General features: G+C 37.4%; 1 pseudogene; it reads left to right on the top strand.

Moving 5' to 3' along the window:
- Window positions 1-238: 238 nt before the first annotated feature.
- Window positions 239-13,147, top strand: LOC136282773 (uncharacterized; annotated as a pseudogene).
- Window positions 13,148-14,293: the final 1,146 nt, after the last annotated feature.

Genomic DNA, 14,293 nt, shown 5'->3' with positions numbered 1-14,293 from the left:
GGTACTTAGCGGTAGATAGAGTATTTATCTTAAAGTTTTTCGCGTAAACTTTAATCGTTTCGCTTTATTTCTATTTAAAAACAGACGGAAGATTTTGTAGGGGCTGTAGGAGTTCCACGATCCTTCCGCCCCAGTGTCCAATCTCTTGGTCTATCCTTTATGTTTCACTCCATTTTTGGAAACCGAAAGTCCCCTGGGAACTCTGGGAATGCCCATCGATGTGGGTGGTAAAGCGAACTTGCGCCATCCTAAAGACGCGTAATTTGACTGGAGTTAATTTTACTTTTACATATATCTTTGATTATGGGGTGATTTAGAATCTTTACGTGAAGTGTCCGTCATTGTCTGGTAAGGCCGTCAGCATGGCAGTGAGCGAAGATTCTTGAGCTGATGCAACTTTTGTTTTCTGAGCGGCTTGCGTTGTCCGTGATCTATCTGCTGATCGAAGGTAATTCTGAAAGCTTATGTTTGTTGGTTTCGTGGAAAGGTTCCACATGAGGGGAGATATCTTGCTCAGTAATCGTACATTTATTGGAGTCATTTCGAATGTCCCTCGCGGGAAAACGTGTTTGAAATCACTGCTGGTTGGATCGCATGATGTTTGTCATTGCTGCTCTGATAACTAGACTTCGCCGTGGGCTCTGGTCGTTTTACCAAGCTGTTATGTCGGAAATGTCAAAGTGAAAAGTGGGAAGGCTTTTTCTTAATCTAAGCCTCTTGTGGTATTTTGGAAGAACAAGAAGGTTTACGTAGCACAAGAGTTGCTAGGGATGTGGAATTTATAGCTTTGACTGTTAGGTTTGTTCCACTGGCAATTTGCCAGTACACCAGTAGCTATACTCTTGTCTGCTTATTCACAATTTATGAATCATTTTGACTCTCAAGCAAATGAGTCAGAAAACAACAGATCAATCCAGAATATTTAAAATGACTCAAATTTTCCTTTACTTTTCAATAGTCCTTTGTAATCTTATCACAAGGTGGCCTGTGATTGTTTTTAAGGTTTAGAGAGTCACTCGGATATGTCTGGATTAACGATCCTAAACAACCCATATAACGAAATGTGGTAAGTTTTCATATTTTATTTATGTATTGTTAGTTCCCCGATATGAAAATATGTTGAAGTTTCAGTAAGTTCTTATGGAGTAACCACTTGTTTGCAATAATCAGAAAAGTATATAAGTGGATGTCAAACAGAATTCAAAGGGCAACCTTCTTGGTAACCAAGATCACAAATTGTTTGCCAGAGATAAAACTTTACTTGTTAGGAATCAAAGACCCTTTGTAGTGAAGTGCACGACATTTTTTCAACTGTTTTAGTTAGAAATTGTCATTTCGGCTTGCAATATTGTGATTAGAGGATTCATTGACATCTTTTGGGCTTGTTCATCAAACAACCAAAAAGGAAGAGGAAAATTTATTGTCTAGAAAACAATGGAACACTGACTCAAGTATTTTAAGCAGATGCTATACGTCGCCTTCAAACAGCTAGTTACCTTGAACAGCCTATGATGCACCTCAAATCAACTGGAACTTGAACCATAAACACCAAGCATTTAGTTAATTCCCACCTTCAGAGGCTGAAAAAATTGATTTTTCTTTTATATGAAAAAAACTGAATTCAAACATTAAACCTAACGTTTCCATAAAAAGTATCTGAAATCTGTAAAAGCACCTGAGTTATTTAAAAAAACATATTTTCAAATAAAAGTTAATAAATCAGGAAGGTGTCATAATCTCCGACCTGGACAAGTCCCCTGGGGGAATTTTTGCTGTAACTGCTTGTGTTGGGGCTTGATTTTCATGTTATTTTCATATTTTGCTTACATTGTGCAATTTACAAAATTCACACATGGAAGCTCTTTGTTTATGGAAAAATCTTTGCTCATGGAAAAATCAAAAGCAGAAGAAAGTCCTTGGAAAAAAAAAAAATAAAAAACAGGCCCAAACTGAGAAAGAAAGGGTACCACTCTGTCAAGTAAAGAAAAAATTCCTTCGTGAAAACGACTTGTACTAGTGGAGCTTCATGCTGGTGTCTAAATTTCACCAAAGAAGTCACTGTTAAACCAAAATGTGCCATACATGATGTTAAAAATGATGTTTCCTTTTCTTTATGCAAGTACCAGCCTTGATACAAAAACATTAACAATCGCCTCAAATTGTAATTTTGAAAGCTGTTTATCAATTCGTTGTCTTGCTTCTTAGCACATTTTCCAGTTTTTCCATCTTTGTCATGGGTTTTTCCTTTGTCTTTGGGAAGTTTTCTTATTATTGTGTTGTCCTTCTCAACGTTCCACTGAGTGATAGAGATAAAAGAAACGTGCCTGCTATGGGTTACTGTATTTACCCGTGTATAAGTCGACCTTTTACTGCCTAAAAATCGGTCCAAAAAATCGCCCTTGACTTATACATGGGTCAAAATCTGAGATAAAAAAACTTTCAGGACAAATTAGCATAATAATTGTCTGATATGTAAACAAACAATCCACTTTTACACGGTACAAGTTCCGATGTCTTTTCCCTGCACAACTCGAGCAGTCTAAGTTTAAACGCTTTAAGATTCAATAAAGAACTGATAGTTGCAGCCAATAAAGTGGTAAGTCCGCTCCACGAAAAGCCACATTTCTCACTTTGAAGTTTTGCTGCTTAGTAACTTGGCTATGTATCGTGCGAGCGTGAGGACTTTGTTTAGCACGTGTTCCAATAAAATGCTGGTTGGCAGGGGTTTTGTTTTGGTTGTTACGCGCCTTTACACAATGATAAAGGTTCGTTAGAAAGTAGTATGTTTGATTTTGTAAGCTAATTTGTAAAAAAAAAAATTGTGAAGAAAATGCTGCTTACACGCTAAAACACTCACGTACACGCAATAAGAAACTTCACGTCCAAACTTGTTGTATTTTCTTTCATATAACCATAGTACCTGAAAGAAAATTCCTACCAGCTCCTGACACTCTCTAAAAGGAAAGCTCGCTCAAATTATATTTTTATCCTAAACTGTAGTTATTAAGCTTTCTTCTGATATATAATTTGCTAAGATTTCAGTGAAACTAGAGCGTATACAAATTTTCTACTAATGGACACCCATGAAAGTGGGAAGTAACCTTAATTGTTATTGAGGCGTAGAGAATAAAAGAACCCTGAGGCTTTCAAGCTAGTCCCTCTTAATTATTACTTGTACTATTTCTAGGATTTTCATTATTGTTCACATGATTATTTGTTAGTATTAAGTTACTGGTTTAACGTCAAGTAGTCACTGTATTCTTGAATCATCTTTCTCTTGTTAACCACTTCACTCTTCACTTTTCACTTTTGTTTTTATTTTCTTGCATGTTTACAAGATATTACTTTGACCCGCAAATAGCAAATGCTAAGTGAGGCATACCCACGAATATATGGGATGTGGCAGGCTTCCTTGCTTTGCATGCTTGCATGTAATACAAATCTTCTGCAAAACTACCTTCTACCTAATCTACCTTCTCCATTTTTGTCCAATTCTATATCAGTAGCCACCTGCAGTCTCATACTGCCTGTTTTGTGAATATGTGACCTAAAAGCGAAGTTAATCAATTAAGACATTGTAATTTTTTCTTTTCAGCAGTTGCATTCAATATTAAAGGTTTCCTGTGATGTCTGGGCCATCAAAGGTAAAACCAATGACTCATAAATTTAATTATGAAGCTATGAGGATGAGATTTTAGTAAAATTAGAACCCTTTTTCCTGTAAATTTAGGCACAACATTTACACCTTTGTGTGTCACTGTTTATCTTGAAAGTCAGTCCTTACAGATTCGTGACCAAGGACAAACTATTCATTACTGTGAGGATCTCACAATATTTAATTGTACAGTTATTCAATGAGAAACTCACTTAAGGTATCTAAAGGAACATTTTTCTGTCAATACTTGCTGTGGACATTTATGTCCCAAGCAGGTGTGAGTGGCTTAATTACTTCTTTATTCCTGTAACTTTCTACTTTGTCAGTATATCTCCCTTTAAAATTTAAATGATCAGTTCATCATTGCAAGACAAAGTTCTTGTACCTGAATCTCTCAGAAGCCTCCTCTATCTCTGAGGTCTTTCACAGCTTGGTGTTGCTTGTGTGCCAGGCACTGTTGCTCCATCAATTGCAAGATCTGAACAGATAGGAACTGCCTTGTTTCCATTCTATACGTTTGTGTTAATGGGGTATTCCTTGAAGGAGGTTCATGCAGCAGAGTGGCAGGTACCACAGGTATTAATTCTCTTGCAGCTCAACCTGGTTTTGTTGTGGGTGCTCTAATTTTGTCTGGCTGACAGATAGTGTTTCAAATGTAGATGCAGGATCATCTATCCCAAATTTCTCCACATGGGAAGTATTTCTCGAGTATTGGGTCCCACTTGAAGTTTCTATAATGACACTGTTGCCAGTCTTGCTAACCATTTGGGATTACATTGGATTGAATGGTGTGGAGAATTTGTCTTTTTGTCTTTAACTAGCACTTGATCGCCAACTTGAATATCAGATTGTTTGGTGTTTTTAGCCTTGTCTGTATATGCTTTGGTCTTTTCTTTTACCCTAACAAGTCTGTATGTGGAAATCAGCATGTAGCTCTGGCAATTTTGCTCTCATCTTCCTTTTAACCCTTTGACTCCAAGAAGTGACGAACATGTAACTTCTCCCTATGATATCTATGTTTTCTGGCAAATATTCTATATCCTTCATCTGGTCAACTCCTACAACTTGGGCATTGCAGGTTCTCTTCATTGGGATGGCATTTTGTCTTTCAACTTCCCTATTGGCCTACGGTGGTTTTGGTGTGGTCTTAGGATGCACAATGCCATTCTGCTTACAGTATTCTTGGAATTGTCTTGATCAGAATTACGGTCCACTGTCTGACTTGGTAGTTACAGGAAGACCATGGCTGCTGAGGATCTCTTCTAGGTGGTCAATTACTTCCACATACTCATAATAATGGATATAGGGGTTGATGACAAGTAGTATGGATGGTCCAGATGGGAGTGGCTGTAGAAGGTCTATGGCTTGGTCTCACTAAGGACCCTTTAGCAATGTCATTAATGTCAGCAGCTCAAGGGGATGTGGATGTGCAACCAGTTCAAATTCATAACAAGATTTTTAGATTTTCTCTGCTGCCTTATCTATACAAGGCCATCATACTTTGCTTCTCAAATTTTGTTTTGTTCCAACAATTGCTACATGTAAGTGTCCTTTATGAGCCAAGGCATTTGTTTTGGGCCTTAGCTTGCTAAATACCTCATAGGAGCATTCACTGACCACGCACAGTTCACAAGCAGCTGGTGCATAAGCCTGGCTTTTATCAAATAAAACAGTTTTATTTGCCTCCCTCAGAGCTTTTAACTCATCATCCATTGCAGATACTTCTTCAATTTCTCTTGTGGTGTGGTGCTGATGGCTGCAAATTGAATATACTCTTTAGCTATGTGTTGATGATTTGTCGCTTTGTTCCAACCCAGCAAATGTGAAAGAGGGTTGGCTGGGGTTCCAGGTGGATTACCCAGCAATCAATGCAGGAACAGGATTTGGAGCAGGGCCCATAGATCACGTCCAGTTTGCGATCAGTAACCAGACTAAATTTCATTTCATAAAAATATACATGTAAGCATGGTACTTCTTGAAGGCCTAAAAGGGCAAGGGCTTCTATCTCAGTCTGGAAGGATTAACATTCACACTCTGAGACTGTGGCTTGCTCAGCAAATGGGCACCCAAACACTATTCGCATTCTGCATTAACATCTGGCTATGAGGCCAGATAGACTCACATCTATGATGCATTCTTGTCAAGGTATGGAAATGTTCTTGCTACAGCCATGTTCTGCTTTAGCTGCCCCTGTTGAGTTAACCTATTCACCCTCTCCCCCCAAAACAATGATGTATCATGATGCCACAAACCTCTAACTACATACAGGCAACATTGAATGGGGGGGGGGGGGGGGGGCAATAATTCAGAGTGTGGTAAACACAGGAGTGTCATTTTACAAGAGTGTCATTCGTTCTAAATAAAACTCTGCAAACATGATGTGTTGACTAACTTGATGCTGATTATAGCCTGCTGAAAACCTTGGAGCTATTCATGTTGTGTGACAGCCCATCTACCATTGGTAACCTTGCACATCTATGCAGAGCCAAATGTCCCCATCCATCTTTGGAATAATTACTACTGGTTTCACCCATGGTGTAGGATTGTCAACTTCTTTTATGATGTCATAGTTTAATAAATCTGGAACTTTCCTTCCCACTTTGTCTTGCAAATTGAAAGGAGTTACCCTCAGTGGTGTGCTACTGGTCTCGCTGTTGGATCTTTGTGTAATGTCACTTGTTCAGACTTCAGCTTTCAAATCTCAATGAACACCTCTAGGAATTATTGTTGCAAATTATTAATCTCTGTTGAGTTCTCTGTTTGCCAACCAAAACTTCATATATTAATTAAACAGCCCTTTACTTCAAGGGGCTTACTGGATGTATAAGCATGTTATAGTTTCCTGTCAACAGGGACAGCTTCAGATTTACTCTTGATCTTCTTAGCTTTCAAATTTTCCCAGGTTTCTTCATCATTAGTGTTATTGGTGGCCCCAGAACCCACCAACATCTCTAATTCTACCCTACCCACAGACAACTTAAGAAGCTTTGAGTGTACCTCATAACTTATTCTGAGAGCAGTAAATCAACTTGATCCCTATTTGCATATGATTCTTCTTGTAGTTGATTAACCCCAAGTTTTTGTGGTTTGGTTTTGCAGATGCTAGCAAAATGATTTTGTCACTTACACTTCCTACAAGTCTTACATCTAGCAGGGCATTTTGGATCTCCACCCAGGTGCCCACTGGACCCACAACTATAGCAATGTTTATCTTGTTTGTTTTCTGTACTCTTTAATGTTTACCATTAGGTCTGCCAGGTTTTTTATTAACCCTGTTTGCATCTTCTGGACCCTGCTTACTCATACTGAGATAAGATGTCTGGTGCTCTGCCCTTTCACACTGTTCTGGGAGTTCTAACATCCAAGTGAGGGTTAGCTCTTACCTTTCTTCAAATAATTCGTGGTTTACATAGTCTGACCTACATTTGCACAGGACAAGGTCTCTTATCTGATTGTTGAAGTCTGCACCAAAATTGCCATATTTTCCTTTTTTTTTTTTTATTCAATACAAACTCCAAAAATGTCTCACCTTGCTTTTGTTGGAGTTGGTCAAATTTCTGATGGGCAAAAGGTAAGTTGACTTTGGGAAGAGAGTATCCATTTACCTAATGCTGTAACAGCTGCAGACATGATTGTTTGCTTTTCCAGTGTTCACAAGTTTAGAGAAGATGTCTTGGACATGTGGGCCTGTTAAATGGAGTAGCATTGCTGTTCTTCATTGTCTTGTGGTTGCATTTTTACCTTCAATAATAATTAGACCTTTACCATCTGCAAATAATTCCATTATGGTCCTAACAAAGTGGGCTCTGAGTGACAATCAAACTTGGGAATTGGCTTTGAAGCTCCATTTGTGTTCAAAGACATCTTGTGCTGTGCTTATGCTTTGCGAATCCCATGCTTATCCTTGTCACAAATGTTGTGCATCCTTTGCTTTGTAAATAACTGATGAACAACTACGAATTGCACACAAACAAGCTGACCATGTGCTTTTCTATTTTCTCTTCATGTTCTCTTGGCCATTGTTACTTCACACATGACAAAAATATGTTATATTATAACTTTTATCTGTTAATTTGAATTATATTTTATTTTTGCAAAAAAGAGAGCTACTCTTAATATGTGCTCTTTCACTTTTGAAGGATTTGGCCACTCTAAGTGAAGCCTCTTCATCACAGGAAGGTCAGCAGAACAGGAGACTGAAAGTCACTTTGCTGAGTAGTGAGTGGAGATCATCAACTGATAGAGAAGTTTCAACTATTAGCAGAGAGCTTGCTATACACTTAGCTAAGCATCCCAATGTGGAAGTTAGTGTGTTTCTTCCTAAGTGCAGTGAAGAGGACAAGAGAAATGCTACAAGTCACAAAATTCAGCTTGTTGAAGCAGGTGAACTGCCTGGCTATGAACCACTCTTTTCGTTGTCATCTTTACCCAGAGATCATGATGTAGACTGTGTTATAGGACATGGAGTGCATCTTGGCAAACAAATTCAACTCATAAAGAGGAATACAGACTGTAGATGGATTCAAGTTGTTCACAGTGTTCATGAAGAAGTGGGTATGTACAAGAACATTCCAGAAGGCCAACGTCTCCAGCAAACAGAAGTAAAACTCTGTAAGATGGCTGATGAGGTTGTAGCAATAGGACCCAAAGTGGCAGAGGCTTACAAACGCTTCCTTTGTTCTGCTAAAGAAGAGAAAACCATTTTAGATCTCACCCCAGGTGTTTTCTCTGAATTTTTGAATGTGGTACAAGCCACTGATGAAAGGAGAACATTCTGTGTGTTAGTGATCGGAAGTGGTGACAGCTGTGAAGATTTCAATGTTAAGGGGTTCAACATGGCTGCTGAAGCAATTGCTGAGTTAAAAGATGCATCCTACCAACTGAAGTTTCTTTATTCACAAAGAGAAAAAGCTGAGGAAATAGCAAACAAATTGCTTCAGCATGGTATCAGTCGTAATCAGCTAATTGTTCGCAGCATTAATGACAGCAGAGATATGCTGGCCAACTTATTTTGTGAGGTGGATCTTGCCATAATGCCATCAAGGACAGAGGGTTTTGGACTACCTGGTCTCGAAGCGTTATCTGCTGGTCTGCCTGTACTTGTCAGTGGTAATTCAGGACTTGGAGAGGCTCTCAGAGAGGTGCTCCTTGGCTCATTCTTTGTGATAGACTCTGAAGATCCTAAAGACTGGGCGAGAGAAATCAAAGCTGTATGTCAAAAGAGTAGGACAGTATGTCTTCGGGAGTAAAAGCTTCTCCGTGACTGTTATCAAGAAACTTATGACTGGGAGAAACCATGCAAGATCCTAGTGGAAAAGATGCAGAACCTTGCATTTGGTAAAAGCTTTCATTTATAATAGCAATGTATTTGAATTTGATAACAGTGAAAATATGATGTGAAATACCCTGTTCTAACATGCACAGATATACCTGTACATGCTGTAGACAGTTAAGGTTTTAAATGATGATAAGACTCTTTGTTGGCCAAGTTTTTGTAGGAGTGGTCAAGGAAGACAAATACATGTAATCTCAGCAGGAAGACTTAACTCCAGATTGAACTGTCTGGACATGAGGTCTGAAGTGGGTTAGGGTGCTCTAATGAATACATGTATATGTATATATATTTATGTAAATGAGTAGTGGTGTAGTGCAAAGGACCCCACTCGGTAGGGGAGGGGTAGGAATTTAAAATTAATTCCAGTTGGACCAGAATTTCACCTGGGAGTAAAGTGTAGCATATCTAGGTGCTTAATGCTATGGAAAGCTTAAGAAAGGTTTGCTCCAAGGAACCATTTTTTGATATACTTTATCTTCATATGATTAAAAGTTTGATGTGTGTTTATGGTTTAAAATGTTTGTCTTCTTTTAAATATGATTTCAGATGCTTTATCCTATGAATTCCACTCGACAGGTCCAACCAGTGAAAGTCCACAAAAACAAGAAGAGCTTAAAAAATGGAAACTGAAGACAAAGATTGTTGAGAAAATGAAAATGAAAGGTGAAAACAAAATTAAAAGATGTATTAAGTTATTATGGAAAATTGTTGTGAAAAGTAATAATAATTTTTTATTTGAAAAAACTGTGAAGAATTGTCTCAGGGCAATAATGTGAAATTGATAATTGGTATAATTATTTTAAAGAGCACGACATATGGGAAACATACAAAACATATCTGAAGAGAGGCTGTGAATGCTTGTCTCTCCCTTTACTTTTTGCTGTTAGGTTCTTCATCCCCCACTGCAATACCCACTTCTGGTCACAGAAAAGAACTTGTAGAGAAAATGCAAGGAAGGAAAGGTGAACAGGAAGCTCAGTTTGAATTAATTTTTCAAATAAACATGTTCAGTGTGTTCAGCTATCATGCCAGGTGTAAAGAACTGTGCTTTTGGGATTAAGCATTTAAGGTTGCTAGGGTCTGTAGGGTAAAACTAAACTGACAATCATTTGAAATAGTTTCAGTTCTTATTAAAAATATTAATTTTAAAGAAATTGACCCTTTCCACCCTAACATCAGTATTCACATTCTCCATACTGTTCTCTGATCATTTACTAAGGTGCTGACAAGGAGAATTTGTCTAACAATCAAGAATTTCTGTTATTGGTGATCATTTCCTTTATTCTCATGACATTAATGTGTGATTCAGTGGTGATACTGTAAGGGTTAAAACCCAAGTGAGTTTTCTCTAAGGTAATGTTAAGATGGTAGTGGCTGGGGATGGTGAAACGGTTTTAATAACAATGATAAAATAATCATAATCATAATGATATTATAATTATAGTATAATAAAGGGTTTTTCCAACCTTAATCATAAATTATGTATTGAAAAACTGACATTGATGATGTATTTTAAATAAATTTCATGCTCTATATATAGATGGTCACATATTGATTTTCCATGTTATCATCTCTCAGATAATGTAAAAGTAACATTATGAATACTAATATTGCTGTAAACAATGTAAAATAATGTAAATTATTCCAAATGTGATTGTGCCTCATTCTCTACCTATGTTGAAGGGAATTTGAGCTTGTTTGTGGAATTAAAACAATATACATGAGATACATAATGTATTTATCAAATTGATGTTTTCAACAATTTTTAAAATCTATCTTTAGGTATGCCTGTTTCTAACTAATTGTCAGTAGAAATGCTAATCTCTCTCTGTATAACTTTGTTTTTAGGCATGTTTCCTCTCCCTGTATCTTCCACCTTTGATCCTGAAGAAGTAGAAGAGCCACATATGAAACTTCCAAGAATGGAAGGTAAATAAAAGATGCTGTTAAATTAACTTTAATGGTAAAACTAAACTAAGAATGCTTTAAGAGTGTGCCCATGAGAGCACCAGGCAGTCATGCAACATGCCATCTCACCAATTTCAATGAAACTTTGCCAGGTTAAAGTGTCTACCCCAAAATTCAAATAGGCAAACTGGTTTCTGTTTAGGGTTATTGAAAATAACCAAAACAGAAACCAGTTTGCCTGTTTGAGTTTTGGGGTAGACCCTTTAAAGTGGCAAGGTTTCATTGGAAATCTGTGAGACTGCAGTAGCACAACTGCCTTGTGCTCTTGTGGACACACTCCTTTTTTCCCATCATTTAAAAGGTAGATTTCTCCCCATTCTCTCCTTCAGTTTAAAGGAATAATGAGTTGGCTGTTGTGAGGGTGGATGGAATAGGCACATTTGAGTTTGACATGAGGAAGACACTGAATGCCAATTTTGCTTCACACTTTTGGTCTTAGGTGCTTCACCCCTATCTGATATGTTCACCACTATTCGTGAAAAAGAACAAGAAGAACTACCTAAAGCTATGAGACTTAGGTAAATTTATACAGTGGTTGATGTTGTAAATATTTGTAACATTTACAAACATTTGAGCCCAAGGAACTTGCTTGAGATAGATCTATAATACAACTTGTATTTTTTTAATCAGTATTATTTATTATTAGCTGGTGTACTTGTTCTTCTGTCATATGATTAAATACAACTGCATAGATGACCTTTAGTTCATGTAATATTCTGGAAGAGCAACTGCAACTGAAATATTGTTGGCAGTTTTTTCATCAAGAGAGCAGAAATGTAGATTCCTTTTTATAGGTTATCTTCTTTTGTTGATGTGTGATTGACTCCCAGTGGCTTCTTGTGATGTTTTCCTTGCTCCAGATGGGTTACTGTTTTTACCTGGGTTTTGCTTTTTGTTGTGCAACTCAATTTAAAGAGAACTATTATACGTTTTATCTGATACAGTAACTCAACCTAAAGTCTTAAAACTTGAGATGATAGTCTGCTTAATATTTTCTTCTTCTTTTTTCATGTTTTCTTCCTCTGGAAATTAAAAAGAGTTATCTATAAGCTATAACAAGATCAGTGTTAAGAGGTAAGTATGCTTGAAAAGTGGAGTACAGTTATTAAATTTTTTGCCTTCTCATTTATTGAACATAGGCATGTAACCTCAAGGTCCAGTCTCATTGCCTGCATGGCTTCAACAAATATGTGTTTCATGAATTTGCTAGCAAAGTGAGAAAGAAATATCTGTGAGCGAGCCATGTAGCAAAGTTGGAAAAGAGCAGATTTTTTTTTGTGTGCATTTTTAATGAAACAATTATTCTACTCAGGATTGCAGAATATTAGATTATCATTACCAACTTGGGACTATTCACCTTGTTGGTTATTTATCATCTCATATTTGGCACGCCCCAGCAGAATAATAGTTAATTAGTGCTTTTGTTCAACATCAAATTTGGAGTACCTAAGGTAAATAATTGAATTATGTAACCATGTGACGGATGTTGGCATTGAACAGCATGCACAGAGAGTTACTATTTGATTATTAATATTATTATTATTATAATTACTATATATTACTGTTTTTGTTGATGATAATACCCTTTGTTCCATCGAAAAGAAGACCAAAGAACCAATACGAAGGGAGAACCGTATTTAATTTAATAACACAATTCAGTCTAAAGTACAAAGAAACAACGTTGGCCTTGCAAGCGTTCAAAACAAACAGAAAATTAACTGTGATAACCTGAAAATAAACTAAAAACTTACTTCTTGACTGCCTCCGTACTTGTGGCAAATAACTGGCTAGTAATTGTACAACAACTGGTTAGCTTGGTTGAAGCTGAACTGAACAACTGAACAACTAGATTACGCGTCATAAATTAGACGTTTTACGTGACAAACATTGCGATAATTATTGCGATATATCGCGATATATGAATTCAAACGGAGCATGCGCGGAACGGTAAACATAAGTAGCGCGCGCGTTAATGAAAATAATTTTCAGTGAAACACCTTTTCTTGTTCCCTTTCTTTTTTAATTTGATTTCACATCTCTTATTTTACAGAAGCAGGATTACCGAGGAAGGAGGGGTACTAATGGTCCAAAAAGTTCCATCGCGTGCAATGATCCCTCCTAAAGCCCTGTCAACATGTACAGAGGTCACATGTTCTTTATGGAATCTGCAGATTCTATCACCACCCCTTGGAAGAAATGAGGCCTTAGTGAGCAGTGTGATGGAACTAGCCTGTGGAAGCCTTCCTGGTACAGAGAAACGTTACGAGTTCAATGTGAAAGTGAAGTTGGCTTTATGCCACAGTGCTAGTGACATTAAAGGATACGAATTAGTGATCAAAGAATTAATCAATGAGAAGACTAATGATTGGAGGGACTTGGAAACCAGATGGGCTTGGAAACCATCAGGTAGAGGCTATATTGGTAATTTAAAGGGTACAGCCATTCTTCCTTAGAAAATTTGACCTCTTTCTTTGCACGAAACCACAAACAATTTTGAATGTATAAGAAGATACACAGGCTTTGTATTTCTTTGTTATAGACTTACTTTGTCATTGAAGTAGGTCGTTTCAATGTTCATTTTTATCTTGTGTGATTGTCCAACGACCACTTCAGTTGTTTTACTTCTGATATGACAATCGTGCTTGCCAGACACAAATTGAAAGAACTGTTTGTAAAAATATGAAGCCGAATCAACAGAGATATATGATTGAAAATAGAGGGTTTCTGATTGTCAAGAGGAAAGTTAACAACACCTTCTGCCTCAATTCAGATATCAAAGATGAGCATTCCGGCGTGGAAGAATTCCCAGACTGGTTATTTCCGTTTGCAGAGGCAGAAATTACGAGTTTTTCTTCGTTTGCCGTGGTCTGGCGTCTCAAGTCTTTCACGTTTAAAAACCTTTCGACCTTGTCATCTCCCTTTCCCTGCATTCTGTCAGACCATCCAGGAGTGAGTGTAACATTCCCTGAGAGTTCTCTGCCTACAGGAAAAACTTTAACTCTTACCGTAAAGGTACTTGTACACCACTTTTACCAGAATCGTATATACTAATATTTTACATATTAACATTAAGCTTTTGCCGTTAAAGATAAGATTTTTGAACACGAAGGCAGACACATCAGCCCACGATTCGATAAGTGTGATGTTTCGATGCACATAATTATCACTACTTACCTTCAGTCAGCGACTTCAGTGAGAGATGATTATATATTCAGTTTCCCTTACCGACTCTTTATTAAGTTGGGGCGCTTTTGAGTTTTCATTAGTTCACTCAGTACAGCTTCATCTTTCTTTGAAGGTGCAAGAGGTTCCATGCAGTAATGCTAAATTGAAAG

Source organism: Pocillopora verrucosa, chromosome 8 (assembly GCF_036669915.1).
Source record: "Pocillopora verrucosa isolate sample1 chromosome 8, ASM3666991v2, whole genome shotgun sequence".
Lineage (NCBI taxonomy): Eukaryota > Metazoa > Cnidaria > Anthozoa > Scleractinia > Pocilloporidae > Pocillopora > Pocillopora verrucosa.
The sequence above is the reverse complement of the archived record's forward strand: the minus strand, read 5'-3'. Positions and strand labels throughout refer to the sequence as shown.